This window comes from Zingiber officinale, chromosome 5B (genome assembly GCF_018446385.1).
Source record: "Zingiber officinale cultivar Zhangliang chromosome 5B, Zo_v1.1, whole genome shotgun sequence".
Lineage (NCBI taxonomy): Eukaryota > Viridiplantae > Streptophyta > Magnoliopsida > Zingiberales > Zingiberaceae > Zingiber > Zingiber officinale.
The window spans coordinates 38,831,188-38,855,691 of record NC_055995.1 but is presented as its reverse complement, the minus strand read 5'-3'; positions in this window follow the sequence as shown (position 1 = coordinate 38,855,691).

The window sequence follows — 24,504 nt, the reverse complement described above, 5'->3', positions numbered from 1 at the left end:
TTTGTTCTTTATAGTAAATGAGAAACCTTTCTTGTCCAAACAAGAAACTGATATAATGTTCTTAGTTAATGCAGGCACATAACAACAATCGACTAACTCTAGTACAAGCCCAGAGGGCAGAGATAGACAGTAAGTCCCTATAGCAACAGCAGCAACCCGTGCTCCATTGCCTACTCGTAGGTCCACCTCGCCCTTTGTCAATGCCCTGCTATTTCTCAGCGCCTGCAAATCTTTTCATTGCTAATCTTCACAACTTAAAAGAAAACTAAAGCTACAGTTAGGGAATAAGTGATAAATAGGGCTAACAACATACCAATGAATTGATAACAAATCAAAACTGCACTGTAGTAACTGTTCCTCCTGCTATGTGCCACGGCAACAAAAGAAAACACAAGATTGCTAGCTTCCCTTCAACCCGAACGTGCTCATCAAGTCACAACCAACAAATCTAGTGAAAATTGCTACTGTAACCTCAAAACCATACTTGTTCTACATGTTATGTGCCACGGCAACAAAAGAAAACACAAAACTCGATCATTCTGCATACCCAATGTCACGTCAAGGAAAAACCAAGCTCAATCATAACTATTCTGCAGTAATCTTCCAAACCATAAACCTACATGCTTAATCTAGTTACTTTTTTCCCTTAAGATCCACGGCAAAATTGTCAAAACCAAAAATCTTACAACATGCTTCGAATTCAAGGGAAACAAGGAAACATCCAAATAAAATCCAAAAACCACTCCTACCGCAGGTGAGAAGCTACTTACAGCGTGTTCTTGGATTCAAACCGAGAAGAAAGGAATGTTCTAGGGTTCAGAGACTTGCAACTCTTGGCCTCTTCTTGTGCTCGCGCATTCACCTTGACGAGAGGAGCTCGGATCTGTGAAGAACCCGCAGAGAAGGGTGTGTTAGCTAGAGCCCTAGAGTTAATCATTTGATGATTGTATTATGAACTTATTGTATCATATTCTTATATTAATAAAGGTATTTGTTTGTTTATTATACTTACTTGTATTGGTGCCAAATAAACTAAGTATAATAACGTCCTTGAGTAGAAGGTTCTTACCTATATCAATCGATTGGTTGAATCGATAGTGAGATGATATAGGGAACACTACTCTTAATTATTCCTAGTCGAGTATTAACATTCAGGGACAATGTTAATGCAATAAGACTAGCATGTAGGTCAACTCGATGACTTGATCTCACAAGTCATGGATATAGAGATATCAAGTTGACACATGGGTATACATTAGAGAATATATACTGAATGACCCGCCATGAGAAAGTATCATGGATCGTTATATGAGTGTCATATACTTTCTCATGTGGCTATTAGTATGACTGCTAGTCCTTAGACCTGAAGTCACCATGGATCCCTACATAAGGAGTTATGTACTTTGGTTTCGTCAAACGTCACCCGTAACTGGGTGGACTATAAAGGTGATTACTGGGTATGTAACGAATTATGCAGAGGGATGTGAGTGATGTAGATGGGATCTATCCCTCCTATATGACGGGAGAGACATCGGTATTCTTGATAGAGTGAGACCACGAAGTGCATGGCCATGCCCAAATGAGTCAATATGAGATATTGAACTCATTTGATTTAGTTAGTCTACTTGGAGTTCAAGATTTAGTTTGATCAGAGGATGACACGGTCTATGCCTCACATTGATCAATCTAGATGTCTAGGATAGAAGGACACATGTCATATTTTTTGAGGAGTCACAATTAGTAGTCACAAGGTGATGTTGGATCTCAACATTCTTGAAACATTGGGTAGTAATGATGTGTTGCTAGATACCGCTCATTACTTATGTTCCTAAATGGATTTAGGGGCATTGCCAACGTTACAAGAACCTATAGGGTCACACACTAAGGACAATTAGATGGAGATTAGGATCATATGATGAACCAAGAGGATTAGATTCATTTGATGAATCAAATTGGATTAAGAGTAATACAAATTGGGCTAATTGAGTTGGACTCAAGTTGATTCATGTATTCAATGAGTCTAATTTAGATTATGACTCATTAAATTAAGTTAATTTAATGAATTAGATTCATTATATTAAGTTGTCTTGAATCAAATGGTTAGATTAGATCAACCATGGAAGAGATTTGGTCAAGTTTGACTTGACTTGAGAGGAAGAGGAAGAGTCAAGTTTGACTTGACTAATTGCCACATCATTAGTAAGATGGCAAGATGTGGACCAATGATGATGCTCCACATCATCAATGTGTGCCACCTCATGGGAGTTACAATGCCATTCTCTTTAATGGCTACATTAATTGTGAATGGGGGTTACACTTCATGAGTGGCCGGCCACTTTAGTATTGGAATGAAAATTGATTTTCATTCAAGTGCTCATTCACTTCTTCTTCCTCCTTGAGTTCTTTCTCCTCTCCCTCTCCTCCTCTCTTGGCCGAACAAGATAAGGTGCTAGCACACCTTTGTTTGGTATTCTCCATCAAGGATTATTTGTGTGGATACTTCTAGAGGACCGTACGCTTGATGGTCTAGAGATCCGGCACCTTGGACGAGCGGGATTTGCAAGGGCACGCTTCAAAGGTATGAAATGTTTTTCCCTTTGTAGATCTACTGTAGATCATAGTTTGAAACTTGTACTCGTAATTTTGAAATCTTTCCTTCGCACTAGATCCAGTGGCATGGGTGATTCGGGGTTTCCGCGTCGCGAAAACCCGTTTTCGCGGCCCGAAAAACCCAACAGTGGTATCAGAGTCACGTGCCAAGCGAGTACGAGTTTAGATTCGTATTTTTATGAAAAATATAGATCTGTAAACTTTCTGTAAATTCATGTTTTTATAGTTTTAATGGGTATTTTTCTCGTAGAAGCGAAGCACAAGTGTTTCGGTACTTGTAGGCTTCCGCTACCGGGAAGATTTTTCCAAAACGGCTTGGTTTCGCCCCAAATCCATTTGGGACAGCGAGCTAAGGTGATATTAGATCGCAATGGAACCCTCGTGATGGTTAGATCGCGGGTAGGGGCGCTGCCCCTGGCCCCGCAAGGGGATTCGTTCTGCGATTGCGCCTGAAAATGCAAAACGGGACCGCCGGGAAAAATTTACTCATAAAATTGTAAAAAAAAAATTATGAAAATTACAGAAAATTATGAAAAATATATAATTTAGAATTATATATTAATTTTTGTGATAGTCATGGCCCAAACGACCCAAATTGGATTTGGAAATGTGTTGTAATTCATAATACGGCATGCGTGCCGTTATGTGATGTGCGTGCTATATTTATTTTTTATTTATTTTATTTTCACGACCTGCGCGTCGTGCCTTTCTCTTATATTCTGGTTGTAAATTAGATTTAGACTCGAGTGTAACTCGAGTTTCAAAATTGTAATGAAATTTTGTAGCGGTGGAACATCCACACGAGACGGAGTTACGAGGAGGGCGCGAGCAACACAAGGTGGTCAAAGGAAGAAGCTTGAGAAGCTGTTGACCTTAGATTGACCATCCGATCTTCTCATTGGCTTGAGAAGATCGTAGTAGGGCCATGACACAATCACAAAATAATATTATTAATTGTTTATATGTATGTGATGCATGTTTAATTAAGTAGTTAATTAGTGCCTAGCGATTAGATTAGATCTAAATCATGCACATGATGCACCCTTCGATTAGATTAGATCTATCGAGTATATGATACACATCATCGTTTAGATTAGATCTAAAACGCGTCAACTCGTAATGCCTACCATGCCGTGATACCTACCACTACCTCGATCGCATGTTGTTGTTGAATCTGCCAAAGCAGAGCAACACATATTATCTTGGTAGGGTACGGAGGGACAATCTTGGTCCCGCCTATCAACGCATGGGTGAGTACAACTCAATTAGATTGAGTATTCCTAGTTTACTTAGTTGGATCGAGTACAACTATAGGCATTCTTCCAACGGTTGGAAAGGTAGGACAAAATCACGTGTATATTAACTCTCGGGCGTATTAGCCAAAGCTAACTCGAGTTTTAATATAAATGCGGATATTGATCCTATAAACAAGAGTTGCATAGAGATGTAATTGGTAATCGTTACCTACCGATCATACTAAGTCTTGGGCGTATTAGCCAAAGTTAACTCAAGGGTTAGTATGATGTGGATCTTGTCCCACATGAATTATAGAATTCAGTGGGAGCATCATTTAGTTAAGGCCTAATTAAATGATTAAGAATATGATATTTATTTCTGCTTTTATTTCTGTTGTAGATTACCATGACGTCGAATACGAACACCTTCTCCCTGCGACCTGTCCTCGAGAAGGACAAGCTCAACGGAGCAAACTTCCTGGACTGGTACAGGAACCTGAGAATAGTTCTCACCCAAGAACGTAAACTGTACGTTCTGGAGCAGCCCATTCTGGAGGCTCCTCCTGCCATTGCCCCGCGAGCTGATCGAGATGCTTTCAAGAAGCATCAAGATGACGCATTAGATGTGTCTTGTCTAATGCTCGCGACCATGAACTCTGAGCTTCAGAAGCAACACGAGTTAATGGGCGCTTACGATATGGTTGAACATCTTCGTCAACTGTATCAAGGTCAAGCGAGGCATGAGAGATTTGAGATCTCAAGGGCACTGTTTCAGTGCAAGATGTCAGACGGGGCTCCTGTAGGCCCATATGTACTCAAAATGATTGGGTACATAGAGAACCTACAAAGGTTGGGGTTCCCACTTGGCCAAGAGCTGGCCATTGACCTGATCTTGCAATCCTTGCCAGATAGCTAAATTCAATTCATTCTAAACTACAATATGAACGAGATTGACAAGCCACTGCCCGAGCTGCTTAGCATGTTAAGAACTGCTGAGCTGAACCTTAAGAAGGCTAAGCCCAACACTGTTCTGATGGTTCAGAAACATAAGGGCAAGGGCAAGCCCAAAGGCAAGGGAAAGTCCCAAGCCAAGGGCAAAGTCAAGGCACTGAAGCCTAAAGGAGGGGTCGCCAAGGATGCTACCTGCTTCCACTGCGGTCAGACTGGGCACTAGAAGAGGAACTGCAAGGTATACTTGAAGGATCTTAAGAAGAAGCGAAGTGAGACTTCCACTTCAGGTATATATGTTATAGAAGTCAATCTATCTATTTCTACATCATGGGTATTAGATACTGGATGTTTTTCTCACATTTGTACTGATGTGCAGGCGCTGAGAAATAGCAGGGCATTGACAAAGGGCGAGGTGGACCTACGAGTAGGTAATGGAGCACGGGTTGCTGCTGTTGCTGTAGGGACTTACTTTCTATCTCTACCCTCTGGGCTTGTACTAGAGTTAGTCGATTGTTGTTATGTGCCTGCATTAACTAAGAACATTATATCAGTTTCTTGTTTGGACAAGAAAGGTTTCTCGTTTACAATAAAGAACAAATGTTGTTCCGTCTTTTTAAACGATATGTTCTATTATAGTGCACCTCTGATAAATGGACTATATATTCTAGACCTTGAGAGCCCTATCTATAACATAAATACGAAGAGGTTCAAGTCAAACGACATGAACCAAACCTACCTCTGGCATTGTCGCTTAGGTCATATAAATGACAAGTGCTTATCCCAGCTCCATAAGGATGGTATGCTAGACTCATTTGATTTTGAATCATATGAGGTATGTGAATCATGCCTACGAGGCAAGATGACCAAGACTCCCTTTAGTGGGCACAGCGAGAGAGCGACTGATTTGTTAGGACTCATACATAGTGATGTATGTGGCCCATTCAATGTCGCTGCTAGAGGCGGTTATAGGTACTTCATCACATTTACTGATGACTTCAGTAGATATGGTTATGTGTACCTGATGACACATAAGTCTGAATCCTTTGAAAAGTTCAAAGAATTCAAGAATGAAGTACAGAACCAGCTTGGCAAGAGTATTAAGATACTTCGATCAGATCGAGGTGGAGAATACCTTAGCCATGAGTTCCGTGACTATCTAGCTGAGTGTGGGATTCTATCCCAACTCACTCCTCCTGGAACACCACAGTGGAATGGTGTATCCGAAAGGAGGAATCGTACCCTATTAGATATGGTACGATCGATGATGAGTCACACAGATCTTCCGACATACCTTTGGAGCTATGCTCTAGACACGGCAGCTTTTATACTCAACCGAGTTCCATCCAAGGCCGTGATAAAGACACCATATAGGATATGGACTGGGAGAGATGCCCAGGTGTCTTTCATGAGGATTTGGGGTTGTGAGGCTTACGTTAGACGTCAAGTCTCAGATAAATTAGGATCCAAATCTGACAAGTGCTATTTTATTGGATATGCCAAGGAAACTAAGGGATATTACTTCTACATTCCCAGTCAGCACGAGGTAGTTGTGTCAAAGACTGGGGTCTTTCTAGAAAGGGACTTTGTTTCTATAAAGACTAATGGGAGCGCGTTCGATCTTGAAGAAGTTCAAGATGCGAACAATAGCACTGATGCCTCGATGGAAATCGAACTGGAACCACAAAGTGTTGTGGATGATGTTGTTCCAAAAGGAGTTGGGGAACAACAACCAGTTCAAGTAGACATACCTCTTCGTAAGTATGATAGGGTACGTCGTCAGCCTGAGAGATACTCATTTCTCTTGTCTGACCATGATGACGTTATGCTCATAGAGGATGAGCCTACCACCTATCAGGAAGCTGTGATGAGACTAGATTCCGAGAAATGGCTAGAGGCCATGAGATCCCAGATGGAATCCATGTACACCAACTAAGTATGGACTTTGGTTGATCCACCTGAAGGGGAAAAACCCATTGGGTGCAAGTGGGTCTTTAAGAGAAAGATTGACATGGATGGACTTATCTATAAGGGTCGCTTGGTAGCTAAAGGTTTCAAGCAGATTCATGGCATTGACTATGATGAAACCTTTTCTCCAGTAGCGATGTTTAAGTCCATTCGGATCATGCTTGCTATTGCAGCCTACCATGACTATAAGATATGGCAGATGGATGTCAAAACCGCGTTTCTGAATGGAAACCTACTCGAGGATGTGTACATGACACAACCTGAGGGTTTTGTAGATCTACAGCATACTAGCAGAGTATGCAAGCTGCATAGGTCCATTTATGGACTAAAGCAAGCTTCTCGGAGCTGGAATCTTCGATTCGATGATGCAATCAAACAGTTTGGTTTCATCAAGAATGAAGATGAACCTTGTGTCAACAAGAAGGTTGTAGGGGACATAGTTGTCTTCCTCATATTGTATGTGGATGACATACTGCTCATTGGGAAGGACATCCCTATGCTTCAGTCTGTCAAGACCTGGCTAGGGAGTTGCTTCTCAATGAAGGACTTAGGTGAGGCATCTCGCATTCTAGGGATACAGATCTATAGAGATAGATCTAAGAGATTGCTTGGCCTAAGTCAGAGTACATATATTGACAAGGTACTCCTTCGGTTTGCCATACAGAACTCCAAGAAGGGATTTCTATCGATGTCACATGGCGTGAGTCTTTCGAAGACTCAAGGTCCCTCTTCTAGAGAGGAGAGAGACAGCATGGATCAGATCCCTTATGCATCAGCCATAAGATCGATCATGTACGCCATGCTATGTACTCGACCTGATGTCTCGTATGCTTTGAGCATGACGAGCAGATACCAGTCAGATCCAGGTGAAAGTCACTGGATAGCGGTCAAGAATATTCTTAAGTACTTGAGAAGGACTAAAGAATATTTCTTGATATATAGAGGCGATGATGAGCTAGCTGTAAAGGGTTACAGTGATGCTAGCTTCCAGACCGACCAGGATAACTATAGATCGTAGTCGGGGTTCGTATTTTGCATTAATGATGGTGCTGTCAACTAGAAAAGTTCGAAGCAGGACACAGTAGCTGATTCTACAACAGATGCCGAGTACATTACTGCATCAGAGGCAGTAAAGGAGGCAGTTTGGATCCGCAAGTTCATCACTGAACTTGGGGTGGTTCCTAGCATTGCTGACCCCATTGAGCTCTATTGTGACAACAATGGAGCTATAGCACAGGCGAAGGAACCTCGCTCACACCAGCGGACCAAACACATACTACGGCGCTTCCATCTCATTCGAGAGATCATCGAGAGAGGAGATGTGAAGATTTTCAGAGTACCTACAGAGGCTAACATCGCAGATCCCTTGACCAAGGCTTTGGCACAGAGGAAGCATGATGGTCACACTAGGTCATTGGGGCTTAGAGCCTACACTGATTGGCACTTGTGCTAGTGGGAGATTGTTAGCTAGAGCCCTAGAGCCAATCATTTGATGATTGTATTATGGACTTATTGTATCATATTCTTATATTAATTAAGGAATTTGTTTGTTTATTATACTTACTTGTATCGGTGCCAAATAAACTAAGTATAATAACATCCTTAAGTAGAAGGTTCTTACCTATATCAATCGATTGGTTGAATCGATAGTGAGATGATATAGGGAACACTACTCTTAATCATTCCTAGTCGAGTATTAACATTCAGGGACAATGTTAATGCAATAAGACTAGCATGTACGTCAACTCGATGACTTGATCTCACAAGTCATGGATATAGAGATATCAAGTTGACACATGGGTATACATTAGAGAATGTATACTGAATGACCCGCCATGAGAAAGTATCATGGATCGTTATATGAGTGTCATATACTTTCTCATGTGACTATTAGTATGACTACTAGTCCTTAGACCTGAAGTCACCATGGATCCCTACATAAGGAGTTATGTACTTTGGTTTCGTCAAACGTCACCCGTAACTGGGTGGACTATAAAGGCGATTACTGGGTATGTAACGAATTATGCAGAGGGATGTGAGTGATGTAGATGAGATCTATCCCTCCTATATGACGGGAGAGACATCGGTATTCTTGATAGAGTGAGACCACGAAGTGCATGGCCATGCCCAAATGAGTCAATATGAGATATTGAACTCATTTGATTTAGTTAGTCTACTTGGAGTTCAAGATTTAGTTTGATCAGAGGATGACACGGTCTACGCCTCACATTGATCAATCTAGATGTCTAGGATAGAAGGACACATGTCATATTTTTTGAGGAGTCACAATTAGTAGTCACAAGGTGATGTTGGATCTCAACATTCTTGTAACATTGGGTAGTAATGATGTGTTGCTAGATACCGCTCATTACTTATGTTCCTAAATGGATTTAGGGGCATTGCCAACGTTACAAGAACCTATAGGGTCACACACTAAGGACAATTAGATGGAGATTAGGATCATATGATGAACCAAGAGGATTAGATTCATTTGATGATTCAAATTGGATTAAGAGTAATCCAAATTGGGCTAATTGAGTTGGACTCAAGTTGATTCATATATTCAATGAGTCTAATTTAGATTATGACTCATTAAATCAAGTTAATTTAATGAATTAGATTCATTATATTAAGTTGTCTTGAATCAAATGGTTAGATTAGATCAACCATGGAAGAGATTTGGTCAAGTTTGACTTGACTTGAGAGGAAGAGGAAGAGTCAAGTTTGACTTGACTAATTGCCACATCATTATTGAGATGGCAAGATGTGGACCAATGATGATGCTCCACATCATCAAAGTGTGCCACCTCATGGGAGTTACAATGTCATTCTCTTTAATGGCTACATTAAATGTGAATGGGGGTTACACTTCATGAGTGGCCGGCCACTTTAGTATTGGAATGAAAATTGATTTTCATTCAAGTGCTCATTCACTTCTTCTTCCTCCTTCAGTTCTTTCTCCTCTCCCTCTCCTCCTCTCTTGGCCGAACAAGACAAGGTGCTAGCACACCTTTGTTTGGTCTTCTCCATCAAGGATTGTTCGTGTGGATACTTCTTGAGGACCGTACGCTTGACGGTCTAGAGATCCGGCACCTTGGACGAGCAGGATTTGCAAGGGCACGCTTCAAAGGTATAAAATGTTTTTCCCTTTGTAGATCTACTGTAGATCATAGTTTGAAACTCGTACTCGTAATTTTGAAATCTATCCTTCGCACGAGATCCAGTGGCATGGGTGATTGGGGTTTCCGCGACGCAAACAGCGGTTTTCGCGGCCCGAAAAACCCAACAGGGTGCTCGCCGGCCGCCGGAGTCGCCTAGGTTCTTGCTGCGTTTCCACCCGAGTCCAGAAGCGCCGACCCACGCGTGAGGAGGAAGAAAAGGAATTAGGGTTCGGGAAAGAAATTAAACCCTTTTAAAACTATTCGGTATCTTCGGTTCCAATTATAACATATATATATCTCTCTCCATATTTGTTCACAAAACGCTTGCAGAACAGTTGGTTAGCTGCATTTTGATTAAAGATGGGTTCGGCCGGAGGTCTCGGGTTTGAATCTCGGCTTGGACATTTTTTTGTCGAAACTTCTTTCGTTTAGTAAAAATACCAAATGACCTCCAAAAATTACATAAAAATACTCTAAAAATTTCTAAAAATCTCTAGAATATTTCTATAGCATTTATAAATATTTTTAAATTACTTTTGGGACTTGAAATGAGGAAATTTGGGTTGTTACAATTCCCCATACCTTATAAAAAGTTCGTCCTCGAACTTAGAATAACTCTGGATATTTCTGCCTCATACTGTCCTCACACTCCCAAGTGACTTCCTCGTGCTTGTGGTTCTGTCAAATGATGTTCACTAGTGGCACTTCTTTGTTCCTTAGCCTCTTAACTTCTCTGTCCACTATCTGTGTAGGTCTGCTCTTGTAGCTAAGATCCTCTCGGATCTGCACTGTCTGAGGCTGAATCACTTGGCTAGGGTCGTGAATGCACTTCTTTAGCATGGAGACATGAAATGCATTGTGTATTGCTGACATGTCTTGTGGTAAATCCAGCTTGTAAGCTACTTTCCCAATCCTTTCTGTGATCAGGTAAGGTCCCACATAGCGAGGACTTAACTTACCCTTCTTGCCAAATCTCATCACTCCCTTTATAGGAGCGACCTTGAGAAAGACTGATTCTCCTACATAGAATTCAAGTGGCCTACGGCGTGTGTCAGCATAACTTTTCTGTCTACTCTGGGCAATCTCAATCCTCTGTCTGATCTTTTGGATAGCCTGAGTGGTCTCATCTATCATCTCAGTCTGAATGCCCAGCTCTACTTCCATTTCTTTTCTTTCACCTGCTTCTTGCCAGCAAATGGGTGATCTGCACTTCCTGCAATACAGTGCCTCATATGGTGCCATCTTGATGGTGGCCTGATAGCTATTGTTGTAAGCAAACTCAGCTAAGCATAGATACTTGCACCAACTTCCCTTGAATTCTAGTGCACAGGCTCTGAGCATATCTTCTAAAATATGATTTACTCGCTCTGTCTGTCCATCAGTCTGAGGATGGAAGGCTGTGCTGAACTTGAGTTTGGTGCCTAGTGCATTCTGAACACACTCCCAAAAATAAGAGGTGAAGCGCCCATCTCTATCAGACACAATAGATTTTGGAACTCCATGAAGTCTGATCATTTCCTTAACATACAGTTGTGCCAACTGCTCTATAGAGTGGGACACCTTGATGGCTAGAAAATGAGCAGACTTGGTCAATCGGTCCACTATTACCCATATCCCATCATATCCATTCGTGGTTCTTGGGAGACCTGTTATGAAGTCCATGGATATGTCTTCCCACTTCCACTCTGGTATAGGAAGCGGCTGTAGAACTCCTCCTGGTCTCTGGTGCTCTGCTTTGACTCTTTGACATGTCAGGCAGGTACTGACATATTTAGCTACATCTCTTTTGAGTCCAGACCACCAGAACCTCTGTTTCACGTCTTGGTACATCTTGGTTGAACCAGGATGCATGGAGTAAGGTGTATTATGAGCTTCCTCTAAAATTTTCTTTCTCAGCTCTTCATCATTGGGGACACAAAGACGGTTCCCCTGATAAAGAACTCCACTATCTAATACTCGAAACTCTGTATCTTCTTCTTGTATCCCCTGCTTGATCTTCTAGATATCTGGATCTTCACTTTGCTTTCTCTGTATATCCTCAAGCAAGGTACACTCTAAGGTCAATACAGAGAGTTGCCCATTAATAATTTCCATACCAAAGTCTGACAACTCCTTCTGCAGTGGTAGGGCTAATGATGACAAAGACATCAGGGATGCACTGGATTTTCTGCTTAGTGCATCTGCAACTTTGTTAGCTTTGCCTGGGTGGTAGAGGATTTCACAGTCATAATCTTTGACCAACTCTAGCCACCTATGCTGTCTCATGTTTAAGTCCTTCTGAGTGAAGAAGTACTTAAGACTCTGATGGTCTATGAAGATTCTGCACTGAACTCCATACAAATGATGTCGCCAGAGTTTCAGTGTAAAGACCACAGCTGCCAGCTCAAGATCATGAGTGGGGTAGTTCTTCTCGTAGTCTTTGAGTTGCCTGGAAGCATAAGCTATAACTTTTCCTTCTTGCATGAGTACAGCTCCTAGGCCCAGCTTGGAAGCATCACTGTAGATGTCAAAACTCTTGTCACACTCTGGAACAGTCAGGATAGGAGCACTGGTCAGTCTCTTCTTTAGCTCTTGGAAGCTCTGCTCACATTTGTCTGACCATTCAAATTTATTGTTCTTCCTGGTTAAGGCCGTTAGTGGAGAGGCTATCCTGGAAAAGTCCTCCACGAATTTCCTGTAGTACCCAGCTAAACCAAGGAAACTTCTGATCTCCCTGGCATTCTTGGGTCTAGTCCAGTTGTTGACTGCTTCTATTTTGGCAGGATCCACCTGAATGCCTTCTTTAGAAATGATGTGACCTAGAAACGCCACCTGATTTAACCAGAACTTGCACTTTGAGAATTTAGCATAAAGCTACTTTTGTTGAAGGGTCTGCAGTACTATCCTCAAGTGCGTGTCATGCTCCTCTGGGGTTCTGGAATAGACTAGAATATCGTGGATGAACATAATGATAAATTTGTCAAGGTATTCTCTGAACACTCTGTTCATCAGGTCCATGAAGACTGCAGGTGCATTAGTCACACCAAAAGGCATGACTACGAACTTATAGTGTCCATATCTGGTCCTGAAAGTTGTTCTGGGTATATCACTTTCCTTCACTTTCAACTGATGGTACTCAGAGCGCAGGTCTATCTTTGAGAACACTGTTGCCCCTCTCAACTGATCAAATAAGTCGTCGATCCTGGGAAGGGAGTACTTGTTATTGATTGTCACTTGATTCAGAGCTCTATAATCTATGCACATCCGCATAGATCCGTCCTTCTTCTTGACAAACAACACAGGAGCTCCCCATGGTGAATGACTAGGGAGGATGAAGCCTTTGTCAAGCAGCTCCTGGAGTTGTTCTTGTAGTTCTTTCAGCTCTGCTGGAGACATGCGGTATGGAGCTTTTGAAATTGGACCGGTACCAGGAACCAGTTCAATCTCAAACTCCACTTCTCGGTTAGGAGGTAGTCCAGGTAGCTCTTCTGAGAATACCCCTGGATACTCACAGACTACCCGAACTTCCTCCTGCTTGGGTCCTTCTTGTTCTTCTATACTCACAATGTGCGCAAGAAAATCAGCACACCCTTTAGCTAATATCTGGTGAGCTGTGAGAGAAGAGAGAAACTTCTAGGTCTTCCTCTTCGGCACCCCTGTGAACTCAAAGGATGGTTCACCTTCTGGACTAAAGATCACTTTCCTTCTACGACAGTCCACTGAAGCACTGTACTTGTTGAGGAAATCCATACCCAAAATGATATCGAAATCCTACATGGTGAGGATTACCAGATCTACATATAGCTCACGGTCTGAAATTCTGACTGGTACAGCTCGAAGCCACTGGTTGGATTCCATGACTTCCCCAAAAGATAGGGTCGTCAGGAACTTGGAGTTCATACTTTCTGTAGGTACCTGTAATTCTTTGGCAAAGGGTACTGATACAAAAGAATGGGTTGCTCCAGTATCAAATAGTGCAGTAGCTAAATGCTGAAAAATAACTACTTGACCTGTTATGACCGTCGAGGCACTAGCAGCTTCTTCTTTGGTGAGGGAGAATACTCTGGCACTGGCTGGAACTGGTGGGGCTTCCAACCTTCCTTGACTAAGTTGAGGTCCTTCCAGAGTTGCAGGCATATAATGTAGTTGAGGTTTGCCTCCATATTGTATTGGCTGTGGTTGAGGTGCTTTAAACTTGTTAGGACATTCTTTAGCCATGTGTCATTCCTGCCCACATGAATAACATCCAGTCTTACCCAAAAGACAGGCTCCTGGATGTGCTCTCCCATATTTAGGACAGGCAGGGAACTTGGTCTGCTTATTTGCTGGTCTTCCTTTCTGGTTACCTCCTGAGTTCCACTGCTTTCTCTTATTATCTTTGCCCTTCCAGTGCTGCTTATTTGCCTGAGGTTTCTGACTTCCAGCTGTCTTGTCTTCGATCTTGACTGGCTTATGCTACACTCATTATGCCCTGATGTTGTCCAGATAGTGCTCAGCAACTAATGCTCTGCTGACCAGCTCTTCGCTAGTCTGGGGTTGGTGAGTTCCACTACTCACATTAAGTGCTATCACTGGCCTCAGCATCCTGAGCATCAGTCTGACTCGTTCCTTCTCCGTGCTTACTAGCTCTAGGCAGAGACGAGCTAGCCTATTGAATTTCTTTACTGCTTCTTCCACTGACAGGTCACCTTGTCTGAATTCTATGAACTCCTCATAATGCTTATTGGTGATCCGCTGGCGGAAGAATTCTTCATAAAACTCTGCTTCAAAGTCAGCCCAGCTCATCTGATTGACTGCTCTCTTGCTTTTAACTCTCTCCCACCACATACGAGCATCTCCAGATAGGCAGAACGAAGCACACTTGACCTTCTCGACTTCTGTCCAGTCAAGAAGCTCCATGGTGCTCTCCAGTGTCTTGAACCAAGCCTGAGCATCCCAGGGCTCAGTCGTGCCTGAGAAACTTTCTAGTTTCAGCTTCAGCCATTGTATCAGGTATGCTTCTTGTCTCCTAGGTGCTGTGACGACTTCCAGGGCTGCTGGTGGAACCTCAGTCACCACTGGAGTCTCCACATTGATAGTTGGAGGAGTAGGAGGAATTGACTGCTGATTAGCCATCAGATTGACAATCACTTATTGTTGCTCTGCTACTTGTCTCTAGAGTTGGGCAACAACTTCAGAGAGATTGGGCTCAGTTGATCTAAGCTCTTCGTTCTCCTGATCTTGGTTCTCAGTACGAACGATACGGGGATATCCTCTTCTTGACATCTAGTTATGCAGAGAAAAAGACTTAATATCTTCTCCATCCTTTCTAAACATACTTATGTATATGAATAAAAGAGAAACAAAACTTCTATCTTACTAAAGCGTATATAAGCAATCACTCCATACTGCAAATAATAAAGAAAGCATAAAATGAAAAATTTAAATACTTTCTTACTTGAAGACGGCAAGGCTGGTGCTGATGTGTGATGATGGAGAATGGGAACTGCTCTGATACCAACTATAACAACCCACCTTCCTTACTACTCTCTAAGGTGACCGTTACTTAAATATTAACTCTACTCACTAGTGTTACTTATGCTAATATTAGCAACACTTAAATTTGTCACACCCCAGAAAAGTTCCTACCTAAAAATTTCAGCAGAGTCTCCCCTGTACCGGTGACAATTATCATCAATACATGCAAAATAAACCATCAGCCACATGTGGCTGGTATATATACTTCACAACCACGCAGTAATAAGACACAACAACTTAAAAAAAACTATTCTAGCAATAGCAAATGAATAAATCTCCAACAGTGGGAAACATCCAAACTAACAATGCAGAATAGACTCAATTAGCAACATAAGAAAAAGGAAACAACTCTTTAACAATCTCAACTTCTCTAATAACATTAAAGAAGGACTCTAAACAACTTCTTAGCCAAGTCCCGAGGCTTCCATAGTTCAACATCACACACCATCCCCACCATCTTGTCGCCTTCTTCCTTATACTTTAGCTTTTCCTTTATCTGCAGTAGGAGGAATGCAAACTATAAGTCAATGCTTAGTAAGCGCTATCTAACTCACAAAACTCGAAAGAGCATATAATATGAAGAATGCTAAAACTGAAATGCTAAAGAGAAAAACTACTCATGCTCAACTAATAGCAAAACTCTAAAAATAATCTGCATACTCATGATACACAAGAATAAAGCTGCATGCTGAAAGGTAAAGCTAATCATGCTCAATAACTAATCAGGCTGAAATGCTAAACATGTAAAGCTACTCATGCTCTTCTAATAGCAAAGAACAGTAAGCTAATCTAAATAACATGCTAGCATAAAAGAAAACTCAACTTGCTGATTTTAAAACAAAGTGAAACTTAATTTATTTGTTCTAAACTTATTCTTTTATCTCACTTGTTTAAAAGTTATCCTTTAATACTTTTATACTTATGTGAAACTTATTTTACTTGTTCAAAAACTTATACTTATAATACTTCAAAATAGTAATCAACTTCTCTTGGGCCCAGGCGTAGTACCAAAGCGCGCTCCCTAATAGAGACTGGGGTAGCGAGCCACCAGTTCTACGAGGGTAAAGACCTCGGTCTTACTAGGGCCAAGACCTCGGAATTGGTCACCTGGATTTGTTTAACGACAACCTCGGAAGTCGGGTACTAGCCTCTTCAAAGTAAAATATCTTAATTACTTCTTCTTTAAATGTCTTGACATTTTAACAAGCACCTTGTGTGCCAAAATCCCTAAAGTCTTGACTTTGGGATCTACTTAAGGCCTTGGCCTTTTTCTTTCTTTTCTTTATCTTTCTTATACTTGTTATCTTAATATTCTTATAATAAAATGCCTTGGCATTTCTTTGAGCACTTGGTGTGCTACTGATCCCAATTCTTAAACTTAGGGATCCTATTAAGACCTTGGTCTCTCTTTCTTATAACTACTTATAAACCTCTAAGGATTTAATAAAACTCTTATTTTTTTCCACTTACATGCAGATCCTAGAGTTTTTATAGAGCAACAGGATTCTTTAAGCATATATCAACAGAATAAATCAAAGGAAAACTGAATCTGACTTCTTTAAGTATGCTACAACATAAATAAATAAAGGAAACCACATCTGAATTCCTTAAGCATGCTATGTCAGAATTAAAACAAAGGGAAGCAAAATCTAAATTCTTTAAGCATGCTTCAAAATAAGAAACAAAGAATCTACACTACTAAAGGAGATAAACTGCAATGCTACAAAATGCAAAAATCTGCACTACTACAAAAGGTAAAAATCTGGAATGCTAAACTGCAATGCTAACAATTAATCTACATACTATACTTTTTCCTTAAAGCCATTCACACCAACCAAACCAGTACTGAGCATGGACGAAAGGGGTCTAACAGCAATCTAATCAACATTGCACTGAATCTACAAAGCCAGCACTGAACATAATCTTTTCATTGCTAATCTACACAACTTAAAAGAAAACTAAAGCTGCAGTTAGGGAATAAGTGATAAAAAGGGCTAACAACATACCAATGAATTGATAACAAATCAAAACTGCACTGTAGTAACTGTTCCTCCTGCTATGTGCCACGGCAACAAAAGAAAACACAAGATTGCTAGCTTCCCTTCAACCCGAACATGCTCATCAAGTCACAACCAACAAATCTAATGAAAATTGCTACTGTAACCTCAAAACCATACTTGTTCTACATGCTATGTGCCACGACAACAAAAGAAAACACAAAACCCGATCATTCTGCATACCCAATGTCACGGCAAGGAAAAACCAAGCTCAATCATGACTATTCTGCAGTAATCCTCCAAACTATAAACCTACATGCTTAATCTAGTTACTTTCTTCCCTTAAGATCCACGGCAAAATTGTCAAAACCAAAAATCTTACAACATGCTTCGAATTCAAGGGAAACAAGGAAACATCCAAACAAAATCTGAAAACCACTCCTACCGCAGGTGAGAAGCTACTTACAGCGTGTTCTTGGATTCAAACCGAGAAGAAAGGCTGGTTCTAGGGTTCGGAGACTTGCAACTCTTGACCTCTTCTTGTGCCCGCGCATTCACCTTGCCAAGAGGAGCTCGGATCTGTGAAGAACCCGCGGAGAAGGGTGCTCGCCGGCCGCCGGAGTCGCCTAGGTTCTTGCTACGTTTTCGCCCAAGACCAGAAGCGCCGACGCACGCGTGAGGAGGAAGAAAAGGAATTAGTGTTCGGGAAAGAAATTAAACCCTTTTTAAACTATTCGGTATCTTCGGTTCCAATTATAACATATATATATCTCGCTCAATATTCGTTCACAAAACGCTTGCAGAATAGTTGGTTAGCTACGTTTTGATTAAAGTTGGGTTCGGTCGGAGGTCTCGGGTTAGAATCTCGACTTGGACATTTTTTTGTCGAAACTTCTTTCGTTTAGTAAAAATACCAAGCAACCTCCAAAATTGTATAAAAATACTCTAAAAATTTCTAAAAATCTCTAGAATATTTCTATAGCATTTCTAAATATTTTTAAATTACTTTTGGGACTCGAAATGAGGAAATTTGGGTTGTTACAAGGTTATTTAAGGAAAAGTTCGACACTTGTATAAAATTTTTATACAGTGGAACCGGTACGTTTTCCTAGGATTAACCAACAATTGGTATCAGAGCTAGGGTTTTCCTCTGTGTGTTTTGGTTTTCAAATTAATTATGCACATGACATACATAATTTAGGCAGGATAATAGTAGGATGTGCTAATTTTATGATTGTAGGCTCCAACTATTATGGCATTTATATATTGTGTGTGATTGGACCCTTGGACATTTCAATGGTATTATTTTGTATGCATGATTGTATGTATCAAATACAGCAGGAGCTGTATTATTTTTTAGAATTTTATTTTTGTTCAATCTAGAATACATGTACATTTCTTTATGGAATATAGAATTGATATATGTAAAATTCTATTTTTGTTGCGGATCGGATGCTTGCAAGGTGTGGTACTTTTGGAGAACCAGAGGCGCAGCGGAATAAGAAGCAAGATAGATGCGATAACTCAACCCGATGGCGGTGGCTAAAAATGGCAGCAGCTAGGGTTGGAGCATACTGAAGACAATGATAGAAAAGGCCATAATAGTTGAAAAATTAATTTCCAAATTTATTTCTTTTATTTACTATAATGTTTATGTGCATGTGATGTATGGTAGCATAGGTTAAAATCCTCATTTTAAATAACTAAGTGGGAGAGGGATTTTAATAAATCCCATGGTCTCCATTATTAGTTTGTAAGTGATGCAATAAGCTTGCGTGTTGGCTCTGAGTGCCTCCCTTCACAACGGATGAGTTTGTTGCGGATCACTAGATCAAATTTCCTTTATGAATGGTAATAGGAAATTATTTAGGAGCATGTGATCTTCTCCAACTGAAGGGCACAATCCTATTTAATGGACTTAGTATCAAGTAACGGTATACACTTAGACGCATTCAATAGTATCTGTAACACCCCACCCTCCTCACTACTGGACTGTGAGGGCGGAGCGCTATTGGACTACTAACTTATCTTAACTAACATTGCACACAGGTTGATAGTAATTCCTAAAACTCTCAGAGAACTCAAAACATACAATTAACTAGCAGCGGAAGACTAAATGACTCATCTAATATATTCTTAATAAATGGCAATCTTAATAAATTCTTATGCTAGGTCCCAAAGCTTCTATAGTCCAGGCATCACACATCCATCCGCACCTCCTTGTCGCCTTCCTTTGCTATAACTTTTCCTTTCCTTTATCTGCAGTAAGAGGAAATGCAACTATAAGTAAAATTGCTTAGTAAGCGTTATCTAACTCACAAAACTCGAATATGCATGTAACTGGAAGAAATCTAAAACTGAATGCTCAGAAAGAAATACTACTCATGCTCATCTACAAGCAAAAGAAACATACTAAAATGCTAAACGTGTAAAGCAAATCTAAACAAACACGCTAGCATAAAAGAAAACTAAACTTGCAAGATTTTAAACTTATGTGAAGCTTGTTTTACTTGTTTAAAAACTTATACTTTAATACTTCAAAATAATAATCAACTTTCTTCTTGGGCCCGGCAACTGTACTTGCTATGCGCGCATCCCTAACTAGACCCGAGATAGCTGGTCCCGAATCTAGTAGGGTTACTAGGTTATCTAAACCTAGGGACGACTATGGGAGCCCAGCCCAAGGACAACTGAGAGTCCAGCATACTAGGTTATCTAAACCTAGGGACGACTATGGGAGCCCAACCCAAGGACAACTGATAGTTCAGCACAGTGTCACTGATAAAAGTAAAATACTAATTTATAAGCTGATTTATCTTAATTACTTCTTCTTTAAATGTCTTGCCATTTTAACGAGCACCTTGTGTGCCAAAATCCCTAAAGTCTTGACTTTGGGATCTACTTAAGGTCTTGGCCTTTTTTCTTTCTTTTCTTTATCTTTCTTATACTTGTTAATACTTCTAATAAAAGAATGCTTCTTTAAAAACTGAAATGTTTAAACAAATTCTAACTTTGAAATGTATAAACAAAAATCTGCATACTATGCTAATCAAAATTTTGCATACTATACTAATCAAGATTCTGCATTCTATGCTACACTATTTCTGCATACTATACAAACATAAATTCTGCACTATAATACTTAACCAAACTGCACTATAATCTTTTTCTTTAAAAACTACACTATAAGTTCCACCAAAAATCTGCACTACAAGTTTCACCAAAAATCTGCACTATAAATTCCACCAAAAATCTGCACTACAAGTTCCACAAAAAAATATGCACTATAAACTTTAAAGAAATCTGCACTACAAGCTCTAAATAAATCTGCATTTTAAGCTCTAAGAAATCTGCGCTACAAGCTTAATTAAAATCTGCACTATAAGCTTACATAAAAATCTGCACTATAAGCTTAATTAAAATCTGTACTATAGGCTTAATTAAAATCTGCACTATAAATTCCACCAAAAATCTACACTATAAGCTTAATTCAAAATATGCACTACAAGCTTAATTAAAATCTGCACTATAAGCTTACATAAAAATCTGTATTATAAGCTTAATTAAAATCTACACTATAAGCTTAATTAAAAGTCTACACTATAAGCTTAATTAAAATCTGCACTATAGGCATAATTAAAAATCTGCACTATAAGCGCTTCTCATGCTTCGAATTCAAGAAGAACAAAGGTCCGAAACAACTCCTACTGTAGGTGAGAAGCACTTACCTTGCTTCTTGGACTCACAACCGAACAAAAAGGGCTTCTAGGACCTTGGCCGGCCGCCAGAGACGATGCCCTAACTCCCTTTTGTTTTCTGCCCGAGCTCCACCATCGTACGCAGAAGAGAAGGAGAGAATGGTTTAAGTCACGGGAAAACAGAGCATCAACTTATCCCTTTTTATAACTTAATATTTCTGTTAATTCCTTAAATAAATTTTTCTAACTTTTCTAAACAGATTTGTCCGTTTGCATTCTTGGTCCACCGGATTTGCCCCCGGTCAGAGGTTGCGGGTTCGATTCCTCAGCCGAACCCTTTTTCTCCTATTTATTTCCTATTTATTAATTACTACTTAAATAAATTTTGTTCCTTCTTTTAATTAGCATCGCTCGCTGGAACACTTGGTCAGCCGTGCTTTGCTAAAATCAGGGGTCACGGGTTCGATTCCTTAGCCGATTCCAATTTATCTCTTATTCTTTAACTACTGCTTAAATATATTTTTCTCCGTCTTTAATATGTAATGCCCGCTGGAACAGTTGGTCAGTTGCGCGTTGCTTAAAGCTTGACTCGTGGGTTCAAATCTCGACTGCAACCTTTTTCTTCCTATTATTTCCTATTATCAACTTCTACTGCTTAAATATATTTCATGCTTCTTTTAATCAGCAACGACTGCTTGCACACTTGGTCAGCCAGACTCGCTTAAAGCTTGGTTCGGCCGGAGGTCTCGGGTTCGAATCTCTGCTTGGATATTTTTTTGTCGAAACTTCTTTCGTTTAGTAAAAATACCAAATGACCTCCAAAAATTACATAAAAATACTCTAAAAATTTCTAAAAATCTCTAGAATATTTCTAAAGTGTTTCCAAATATTTTTAAGTACCATTAGGACTCATAATGAGAAATTTTGGGTCGTTACAGTATCCTCCCCAACAGAGTCACTGCTATTATTTTGTGTGACCAAAGTGAAACCAACTATTAATTTTGTTTGTCATAAAGTTAGGATAACAAGATAATAAAATTAATGGGTTACTCCCTCCTCTTACAAATGTTGAATTTGTATACATCCACACTAACGTGGCATGCAATATTCACGGTATTTTGAGGTGTTGGTTAATTTAAAATAGTATTGTTTGAGGAATCAATATTATTCTAAATTTAGAGTCTTGACCAAAGTTTATTTTTTTTGTGATTTTTAGTATGACTTTCAACCCACTGGCCATTATACTGAAAGAGAACAAACTTACTGGTCCCAACTATATAGATTGGAAAAGGAACCTGGACATTGTTCTTACTGCCAAGAGCTATAAATTTGTACTGACTGAGGCTTGCCCTGATGCACCTGTGTTAGTTAGAGCCATAGAGCCAATCATTTGATGATTGTTGTATGAACTCATTGTATCATATTCTTGTATATAAATAAAGGCATTTGTTTTGGTTATTATACTAACTTGTATTGGAGCCAAATAACTAAGTATAATAGCGTGCCTGAGTAGAAGGTTCTTACTTATATCAATCGATTGGTTGAATCGATAGTGAGATGATATAGGGAGCACTACTCTTAATCATTCCTTTTCAAGTATTAACATTCAGGGACAATGTTAATGCGATGAGACTAGCATGTAGGTCAACTCGATGACTTGATCTCACAAGTCATGGATATGGAGATATCAAGTTGACACATGGGTATGCATTGGAGAATGTATACTGAATGACCCGCCATGAGAAAGTATCATGGATCGTTATATGAGTGTATATACATTCTCATGTGGCTATTAGTATGACTATTAGTCCTTGGACCTAAAATCACCATGGTTTCCTACATAAGGAGTTACATACTTTGGCTTCGCCAAACGTCACCCGTAACTGGGTGGACTATAAAGGCGATTACTGGGTATGTAACAAATTATGCGGAGGGATGTGAGTGATGTAGATGGAATCTATCCCTCCTATATGACGGGAGTGACATCATTATTCTTGATAGAGTGAGACCACTAAGTGCATGGTCATGCCCAAGTGAGTCAATATGAGATGTTGAGCTTATTTGATTAAGTCTTCTTGGCATTCAAGATTTAGATTGATTAGAGGATGACATGGTCTATGCCTCATATTGATCAATCTAGATGTCAATGATAGAAGGACACTTGCCATATATTGTGAAGAGTCACAATTAGTAGTCACAAGGTGATGTTGGATCTCAACATTCTTGTAACTTGGGTAGTAATGATGTGTTGCTAGATACCGCTCATTAATTATGCTTCTAAAAGGGTTTAGGAGCATTGCCAATGTTACAAGAACCTATAGGGTCACACACAAAGGGAAATTAGATGGAGATTAGGTTCATTTGATGAACCAAGAGGATTAGGTTCATGTGATGAACCAAATTGGATTAAGAAGTAATCCAAAGTAAACTAATTGAGTTGGACTCAATTTGGTTCATGTGTTAAATGAGTCTAATTTGGACTTAGACTCATTGAGCCATTTTAATTCAATGAATAGAGATTCATTAAATTAAAATTGACTTGAACCAATGGTTAGATTTGATCAACCATGGGAGAGAAGTGGTCAAGTTTGACTTGACTTGAGAGGAAGATGAAAGGTCAAGTTTGACTTGACCATTGCCACCTCATTTGTGAGTTGGCATTAAGTGGGCCAATGATGATGTTCCACATCATCAAGGTTGGCTTATGTGTGTGCCACATCATGAGGGAGATCAAGAGTTGTGACTCTTGATATCCCATGGAGGTATATATCCTCATTTCAATGTGGCCGTCCACTTTATGTCATTGTGGGAGTTTCATTTTGTGTGAGTAACTCCTTCTTCTTCCTCAAGCTCTTCTCTTCTCTCCCTCTCCTCCACCATTACTGATCTTCTAAGGTTGCTAGCACATCCTTAGAGGTTATCTCAATCGAGTTGTTCATGTGGATACACATAGAGGAGTATCTACTTTGATACTCTCGAGATCCGGCGACGAACCTTGGACGAGCGGGATTGCGAAGGGCTTCGCATCAAGGGTAAAATTCTTATCTTGTAGATCTAAAGTAGATCTAGGCTTAGGAAACTCGTATGTGAAAGTTTTACGAAATTTTATTTCTTCGCACGGATCCATGGCATGGAAATTTCGGGGTTTCCGCAACGCAAAAAATGGTTTTTGCGGCCCGAAAAACCAAACAGTGGTATCAGAGCCACGTGTGAAGCGAGAATGAGTTTTAATTTGTATTTTTATGAAAATTACAGATCTGTAACTTTTTGTGAATTTATGATTTTTGGTGTTTTATGGGTATTTTTCTCATAGAAGCGAAGCACAAGTGTTTAGACACTTGTAGGCTTCGACTACCGAGAAAATATTTCCTAAACGGCAAGGTTTCGCCCC